Source organism: Cannabis sativa, chromosome 9 (assembly GCF_029168945.1).
Source record: "Cannabis sativa cultivar Pink pepper isolate KNU-18-1 chromosome 9, ASM2916894v1, whole genome shotgun sequence".
NCBI classification, from domain to species: domain Eukaryota; kingdom Viridiplantae; phylum Streptophyta; class Magnoliopsida; order Rosales; family Cannabaceae; genus Cannabis; species Cannabis sativa.
Genome location: NC_083609.1, coordinates 52,892,704 through 52,900,658, shown reverse-complemented (window position 1 = coordinate 52,900,658; position 7,955 = coordinate 52,892,704). Strand labels below are relative to the sequence as shown.

The 7,955-nt window shown below is 41.0% G+C and overlaps 1 non-coding gene across 1 annotated transcript; it reads right to left on the bottom strand.

Annotated features, from left to right (window-relative positions):
* Positions 1-347: 347 nt before the first annotated feature.
* LOC133031585 (small nucleolar RNA R71) lies at positions 348-454 on the bottom strand. Its single transcript, XR_009684688.1, has one exon. It is a non-coding gene; the product is annotated as a small nucleolar RNA R71 (small nucleolar RNA).
* Between the last annotated feature and the right edge of the window lie 7,501 nt (positions 455-7,955).

The window sequence follows — 7,955 nt, the reverse complement described above, 5'->3', positions numbered from 1 at the left end:
TACACAAATGAATGAAAAATACTTCTGTTTCTTTATTGATGTTGAATAAAATAGATTACATTGAAATGAAGTTTTATTTAGGGCATAAAACCTAACAGTCTTCAGTTCAGTTTGGTGGCCGCCCTTCTGAAGATCCTAATCTGCATCTCTCTAACTTCATGGAACTTTGTGAAACTTTTAAGGTTAATAGAGTTAGCGATGATGCCATTCGACTGAGATTGTTTCCATTCTCGCTCAGAGAAGGAGCCAAGAGTTGGTTGAATTCCTTGCCAACTAATTCTATTGCCACCTGGAATGATCTGGCAACAAAATTCTTGTCAAAGTTCTTTCCTCCAGCCAAGTCTGCAAAGCTGAGAGGAGAAATCAATAATTTCTGCCAACAAGATAATGAATCTCTCCATGAGGCTTGGGAGAGGTTTAAAGATCTGATCAGGAGGTGTCCTCATCATGGTATAGAGAAGTGGATGCTGGTTCACAACTTCTACAACGGGCTGGTTGGTAATACTAGAACTCTAATAGATGCAGCAGCGGGCGGAGCTTTTATGAGAAAGAGTGCTAATGAGGCATATGATCTATTGGAGGAGATGGCTCTAAACAATCAGCAGTGGCCAACTGAAAGGAGTCAATCAAAGAAGGTAGCTGGTGTGTTAGAAGTTGATGCCATCACAAAGTTAACAGCTCAGGTTGAGGCATTGACAAAAATAATTGCAGGGCAAGCTAAACAAGCCCAAATTGTTTGTGAGTTATGTGGAGGAAGTCATCACTTTTCGGAGTGTCAAGCAAATGTGGATGATTTGCCAATGGATGAAGCTAAAGCCATTGGGAATTTTTCACAGAACAACAACAACAACAATTATGGGTTCAACCAGGGTAACAACCGAAGAAATAGTGGGTTCTATCAGCAAAGAAATCAGAACCAACAGTTTAATCAGCAACAAGCCTGCGGTGGAAGTTCTAGTTTGCGGACGTATTCTTGCTCCAATTTATGACCGAAACTAGATCTTCAATTAAAGACACTGCGGACTCAGATGGGCCAGCTAGCAACTCAGGTAGCAACCCGCCCTCAAGGAAATTTGCCTAGCACAACTGAAGTCAATCCCAAAGAAAACTGCAAGGCAATTACCCTGAGGAGCGGTAAGAAGTATGATGGGCCCGAGTTACCACAACCAGTTGAGGTAGACGAAGAAATAAATGCTCAACCAGTGCAAACACCAACACCAACAGCAGAGAAGGCTACTGACAGCCCAGCACCACAGTCTCCACCGATTAGTATTGATCATCATGTAAAAATACCCTATCCTCAGAGGCTCAGAAAGTCAAGCTTAGATAAGCAGTTCACCAAGTTTCTAGAAGTCTTCAAAAGACTTCACATTAACATTCCTTTTGCTGAAGCTCTAGAGCAGATGCCAAGTTATGTGAAGTTTATGAAGGAAATTTTGTCAAAGAAGAGGAAGATGGAAGACTATGAGACAGTGGCTCTAACTGAAGAGTGTAGCGCTATTCTACAGAAGAAACTCCCTCCAAAACTCAGAGATCCAGGGAGCTTCACTATTCCTTGTACTATTGGTAAAATTGAAGGAATAAATGCACTATGTGATTTGGGAGCCAGTATAAACTTAATGCCTTTGTCAGTGTTTAAAAGATTGCAGGTGGGTGAAGCAAAGCCAACTACTGTAACTCTTCAATTGGCAGATCGATCGCTAGCTCACCCTAGAGGAGTCATTGAGGATGTGTTAGTAAAAGTGGACAAGTTCATCTTTCCAGCTGACTTCATTGTTCTGGATATGGAAGAAGACAGCAATGTTCCTATCATCCTGGGGAGACCTTTCTTGGCAACAGGAAAAGCACTAATTGATGTTCAGAAAGGAGAGTTAAAGCTGAGGGTACAAGGAGATGAAGTTGTATTTAATGTGCTCAAAGCAATGACCTACCCTACGGCTAGTGACAACTGTTTTGCAATTGATGTGGTGGACCAGTTGGTGGAGACAAAGACACATGCTGAAGACCCTCTTAATCTGACTTTGGTACAAGAAGAGGTGGTGGAACAAGACGGGAAGGAAGCTTATGAGTATGCTTTGTGGCTCGACTCTTATGGACCGCTGAATAGAAAATACTATGAAGAGTTAGGAGTCATACCAACAAAGCCTACCCCATCTACTGAAAAGCCTCCTCAAGTAGAGTTAAAAGTCCTACCAGAGCATCTCAGGTATGAATATTTGGGAGAGAATAAGACACTTCCTGTTATTGTGGCATCTTCCCTATCTTCTGTAGCGACAGACAAGCTATTACGGGTCCTAAGGAAGCATACAAAAGCCATTGGATGGACTTTAGCAGATATTAAAGGGATCAATCCTTCAACTGTAATGCATAGAATCTTAATGGAGGAAGGAGTGAGGCCAACCATTGATGCACAACGAAGATTAAATCCACCAATGAAGGAGGTTGTCAGAAAAGAAGTCTTAAAGTGGTTAGATGCCGGGGTAGCGTATCCTATTTCAGATAGTAAATGAGTGAGTCCAGTCCAAGTTGTTCCAAAGAAAGGAGGGATGACGGTGGTGAAGAATGAAAAGAATGAACTCATCCCAACCAGAACTGTCACGGGATGGAGAATTTGCATTGACTACCGGAAACTCAACAAGGCCACAAGAAAAGATCACTTTCCACTCCCATTCATTGATCAGATGCTAGACAAGTTGGCAGGTCAAGAGTACTATTGTTTCCTTGATGGGTACTCAGGGTATCACCAAATAGCTATAGCACCGGAGGATCAAGAGAAAACAACATTCACATGTCCATATGGTACTTTTGCTTTTCGACGAATGCCATTTGGGCTGTGTAATGCTCCAGCAACATTTCAGAGGTGTATGATGGCCATATTTTCAGATTTAATAGAAAAGTGCATCGAGGTGTTCATGGATGATTTTTCAGTGTTTGGCTCATCGTTTGACCAATGTTTGAGCAACTTGGAATTGGTATTAACAAGATGTGAAGACTCTAATTTGGTGTTGAACTGGGAAAAGTGCCATTTCATGGTTACAGAAGGAATAGTGCTGGGACATAAAATCTCAAAAGAAGGTATTGAGGTTGACAGAGCCAAAGTATCTACAATTGAGAACTTGCCTCCTCCAGTTTTAGTTAAGGGAGTTCGAAGCTTCTTGGGTCATGCCGGGTTTTATAGAAGATTTATCAAAGACTTCTCCAAGGTGGCCAAACCGCTATCCAATCTTCTTGCTAGTGGAGTACCTTTTGAATTTGGGAAAGATTGTCTTGAAGCATTCCAGATTCTCAAGGAGAAAATCTTAGCACCGATCGTGACTACACCAAACTGGGAATTACCTTTTGAAATCATGTGCGATGCAAGTGATTATGCTATTGGAGCAGTTTTGGGACAACGGGTTGACAAGGTATTCAGAACCATTTACTATGCAAGCAAAACCTTGAATGATGCCCAACTAAACTACGCTACTACAGAAAAAGAGATGCTGGCTATAGTGTTTGCATGTGACAAATTCCGACCCTACTTGATTGGCAATAAAGTGATAGTGTATACAGATCATTCAGCAATCAAATACTTGATGACTAAGAAGGATGCCAAACCACGACTGATTCGGTGGGTTCTTCTCTTGCAAGAATTTGATCTAGACATAAAAGACAAGAAGGGTACTGAAAACTTGGTGGCAGATCATTTGTCAAGACTAGAGCTGGAAGAAAGTCAGAATACGAAAGAGGTACAAATAAATGAACAATTTCCCGATGAACAACTCTTTAGTGTGAGGGAAAGTCTTATGGTATCATGGTATGCTGATTATGTTAACTACTTAGCTGCCAATATCACTCCTCCTGAGCTATCTCGCCAACAATTAAAGAAATTCTTTTCCGAGGTGAAACATTACTACTGGGAAGAGCCAATCCTCTACAAGCCTTTGTGCGAGATCAGATAATAAGAAGGTGTGTGCCTGAAGAGGAGATGTACTCTATTCTTAATCACTGTCATGCTCTACCATGTGGGGGACACTTCAGTGGAACTAGAACAGCTACCAAGGTGTTGCAGAGCGGGTTCTTTTGGCCAACACTTTTCAAAGATGCTAGTACTTTTGTAAAGGCATGTGATCGTTGTCAGCGTACAGGAAACATCTCAAGGAGAAACGAAATGCCTTTGACAGGAATCTTGGAAGTAGAATTGTTTGATGTATGGGGGATAGACTTTATGGGTCCTTTTCCTTCATCGTTTAGCAATCTATACATTTTACTAGCTGTGGATTACGTATCAAAATGGGTAGATGCTGCAGCAACACCAGCTAATGATGGAAAAATAGTTCTTCGGTTCCTTCAGAAGAATATATTCACACGGTTTGGTACTCCCCGAGCGATCATAAGTGATGAAGGGAGTCATTTCTGCAACAAACAGTTCGAAGCACTTCTTTCAAAGTATGGTGTTCGTCATAGAACTGCCCTTCCCTATCATCCGCAAAGTAATGGCCAAGCTGAGATTTCTAACCGGGAAATAAAAATGATTCTGGAGAAAACGGTGCAGAGATCAAGGAAAGATTGGTCAAGAAAGTTGGATGACGCATTGTGGGCCTACAGAACAGCGTTCAAAATGCCAATCGGGATGTCACCATATCGGTTGGTGTTTGGAAAGGCGTGTCATTTACCGGTGGAGTTAGAACACAAAGCTTATTGGGCAATGAGAACTCTAAACATGGACTTAAAAGCTGCTGGGCAGAAAAGACTACTACAGTTGGATGAATTGGAAGAATTTCGAAACGAAGCTTATGAGAACGCCAAGATTTACAAGGAAAGAACTAAGAGATGGCATGACCGAAATCTAGTCAGAAAGGAGTTTCAACCTGGTCAACAAGTTCTACTCTTCAACTCAAGACTAAAGTTATTTCCTGGTAAATTAAAGTCAAGGTGGTCAGGGCCATTTACGGTGATCAAAGTGTTTCCCTATGGAGCAGTGGAACTAAAAGGTGAAAGTCCTAATACTTTCAAAGTGAATGGACAGCGATTAAAGCTCTACTTGGGAGGTCAATTTGATCAAACCAAGTCCGCCATGATTGTGGCGCCACTGTGAAGATCTCGATCAACGTCTAGCTAAGCGACGATAAAGTTAGCGCTAATTGGGAGGCAACCCAAGTGTTCTTTTGATTTAGTTGAACTTTTTTTTAAGTTTATTGTTATATTTTTTTTTCTTTTTGTTCATTCTTTTTCGTTAGTGAAAAAAAAAAAAAAATTTGTTAGTGGCCGCGGCCATGGGATGTACCGCCGCGGCCATTTAAGCCTTACAGAGAGAGGCTGTTTTTTGCGATTTTTAGCCGCAGCGAGGGGACATACCGCCGCGGCCAGATTGGCCTTACAGAGAGGGGCTTATTTTCACGCAATCTCGCTGCGGCGAGGCTACATGTCGCCGCGGTGAGAATGGTCAGTTTTAGGTTAAATACCCCAATTCCCTAAAATTTCAAAAATCACACCCCATTCAAACCCTCTCTTCTCCACGCCGAAAACACTCCTTTTCACCATTTTTTCTTCATCTAATCCCATTCAAAACTCCTTTTCACCAATTCTAACCATAAACTTTCATCAACAATCATCCTAAACCCTTATTTCTCTCATTAAACACTAAATCCCACTCAAAATCAACCCCAAATCCCTAAAACCTCACCCAAAAATTAAAAACCCTTATTCATCCTTTTCTTTCTCAAAAGCTTCAAGATGTCAACAATGGAGGATGATTAAAGGAAGAATTGTCATTGAGGTATTGATTCTAAGATTTCCAATCCAATTTTTATTGAAGAATTTGTGAATTTGTTGGATAGTTTTGGATTATTTGTTGGATATTTGGGATTTTTGCTATATACATTGTTGAAATTGATTGTGTGAATAGAATTGGGTTAAATTGAAAGGGAATTAAGTCCCGAAAAGTCGATTTTTAAGGGGAAGTGCTGTCGAAATTTTGAAAAATCTTGGGAGTTAGGTTAGAATTTTTGGTGAAATGGGTCCAAAGAGGTCAAGAGTCAATGAGGAAGGGGGAGCTTCATCATCCAACCCACCTAGAGGACGCTCTAATCTTGATAGAGTTAGGTTTACCAACATGGATGCTGAAGAGCGGTTTTTGAAATTGAAAGATAGGGCATTCATTGAGGATAGAGGGATAGACATTGTGAACCTAAGCCAAACTGTTAACATTCCCCCTGCTTTTGCATCTATTAGGGATCAAATCCTACATAGGCAGTGGACTAAGTTCGTAGATGTCACTGAGCGTGGTAACCAAACTCTAGCTTTGGAATTTTTAGCCAACTGGCCTGAAAGAGAAGATGGCAAAGTCAGAGTTAGGGGGGTTAGAGTGCCTGCTACCACAGCCGATATTCATGCCATTTATGACCTCCCAACTTTCACTGTGGAGGAACAACCCTTGAAACGGCAATTTCGAGAGAGAAGTTTGAATTATGTGGATATTGCTGAGACTCTAGGGTATCCTGGCCTTAGGTTCCATGAGCTTAATGGAGAACCATACCAATTGTACCGATGTGAACTTAACCCAGTGGCCAAGGCTTGGCTTTACTTTGTTAGTGCAAGGATGCTCCCCAACAAGCATTTTTCTGATGCTCAAATAGACAGAATTAAATGGGTTTATGGCATTATGAAAGGGTATAATTTGAATGTGGGGGATATTGTTCGAGTGACCTTTGACATAATGGTTGAGGGATCTTCCAGTGGAGGACTTGGGTTGGCTGGAATTATCACTGATCTGTGTGAGAAACATGGGGTACCGCAGTACTCATATGATACAAAGGCACCGCCACAGCGCCCTATTAACTTGGCGACTGTTCTTCGCTTCAAACCTCCTCATCCTCATGGTCAACCGCCAGTTCAAAGAGGTCCTCCGGCAAGAGAAGAAGAGGAACGTGAGGACATCGAACCACCACGTCTTGTCGGGCCTCTTGACCCTGCCATGCAGTACACTCACGATCAGCTGAATTATCTGATTCAGCAAAACATGCATATGCAAAATTACATGGCCCAGAGGAGTATCTTCGATGAGCAGCAGGTGGCTCAATTGAATACACTTGTCACGAGGATGAATATCGGTGTGGACGAACCGAACTATTTTGCCATGCCACCCCGTTTCAACCCTTATGACCAGCCACCGCCGCCAAACCCCTTCTAAGGGGCTTAGGTAAGTTTCTCTCACCCTGGTTTATTTTCACACATTGGGGACAATGTGCATTTTTAGTTTGGGGGGGGGGGGAACTTAAATTTTTTCGCGCGTTTATTTGTTTAAGTTTAGTTTGTTTTAGTTTTTTTTAGTCTTGTGTGATAGCTAAATTGAAAGATTGATTGAATTGTTGTTATTCACTTGTGCAATGGATTAAAACATAACTGTGTGCTTGACTTGCAACTGTTTGAATTAAGATGGATGTGTGCTAGGAAGTGATTCATGTAGATTTAAAACATTTGCTATTCTCACATATCACCTCTGTTCTATTTGGTTTGTGGAATGATTGATTGTACATGGAATAGAATTTGTTTGACATACTCTCTTGAAGCGAAATCCTTGATTTTTTTTTTGTTTGGAAAGTGATTTAGGCAAGTTTTCTTTGGAACGATTGAGCCTTTCAAGCCTACCTAGAAATTTTTACCATAGTATACCCAAAGTTGAGCCTTAGCCTGTTTTAAAAAATTTTCACCACTTAACTGAGCTGAATTCGTATCTTAAACTCTTTTCACCCTGAACGTACCTTATTATGCCATGAGCCTTGAAGCAAGTTTGGGGGGGGATAAGTGCTGTAAGTGGAAAAATAAAGTGTAGGAATGAGAGATTGAGAAGAAAAAAAAGAGAAAAATATTGTGTGTTGTGCCTATGAGAAAAAAAGAAGAAAGAAAAAAAAAATGTCTTCTTGAAGAAAAAAAAAAGTTAAGAAAATTATGAGGTACACACATAAGAAAAATTG